Source organism: Sardina pilchardus, chromosome 9 (assembly GCF_963854185.1).
Source record: "Sardina pilchardus chromosome 9, fSarPil1.1, whole genome shotgun sequence".
In the NCBI taxonomy this organism is placed as follows: domain Eukaryota; kingdom Metazoa; phylum Chordata; class Actinopteri; order Clupeiformes; family Clupeidae; genus Sardina; species Sardina pilchardus.
Window position 1 is genome coordinate 3,092,363 of NC_085002.1, and position 836 is coordinate 3,093,198.

At 48.8% G+C, this 836-nt stretch overlaps 1 protein-coding gene across 1 annotated transcript in view; it reads left to right on the forward strand.

The window, feature by feature from the left end:
* Nucleotides 1-32, forward strand: part of mapkapk2a (MAPK activated protein kinase 2a) — a 70,613-nt gene extending 70,581 nt beyond the window's left edge. The window contains exon 10 of the mRNA XM_062545268.1: nucleotides 1-32. This exon is cut by the window's left edge and continues 2,875 nt beyond it. The gene's annotated coding sequence lies outside the window, so the exon portion shown is untranslated.
* Nucleotides 33-836: the final 804 nt, after the last annotated feature.

Here is an 836-nt window from a genome sequence, read left to right on the forward strand (position 1 = left end):
TCAACTTTGGATTAAAACACAAAAAGAGAAAAAAAAAAGAATCTGATTTCATGAATGGTGACTGTCCCGAGTTTCTTATCAGACAAACTGGGGCTTTCCCTGCGCTGATGCATCCTCTTGGCCCGTGCGTGCGGCTCTTCTGAGGACGTCCGCCTCTCGTTGTGAGCGCGCTCCGTGCGGTCGCTCTTCGCCTGCATCCTCTCGAGCTGGAAATGGCGGCGGGACGAGGCGCCCGGACCACAATGTCATCTCACGACACGACACGGGCCCCGTTTCGTTTTCGCTCAGCTCACGTGGAAGGAGACGGACGTCCCCCAAAGCCCCATCATATGCACACGTTAGGAGGTACAGTAAACCCCCACGAGGCCCCTTATCAGGAAAGAGGCCTTCCGCAGAGCAGAGAGCAGAGCCGCTGTGTGTGTCTAGTACTGCTGGAGACGTCACAATACTATAATTATGACTGGGATGCGATACCATGGGCAACTGCATGGGTACTAATACTGAAACTGCCACAGCAAAAGCCTTTAGTGTGAGTAATAGAAATATAGCCTAGGCCGAGACCAGCCCTTGTGAATCCTTCCTTTTCTTGATTCCTTACTTCCGTTCCTGGTTTCTCTTGATAACCAATTGGGCTTTTGTTCTACAGACTGCTGTCCATGCATTCCCTCTACATTATATGGGAGATATGTTCATACTATGAGCATATTTAGAGAGACCTATTTAGCTTTGTTATATTGCACCTTAACCAGAGGTGGACCCCAAGAGCATTGGTTTGGAGGCCTTGAAGTACCTAGCAGCATCCAGGTTGAAGTTTGTTATCATGGAATTAAATTATT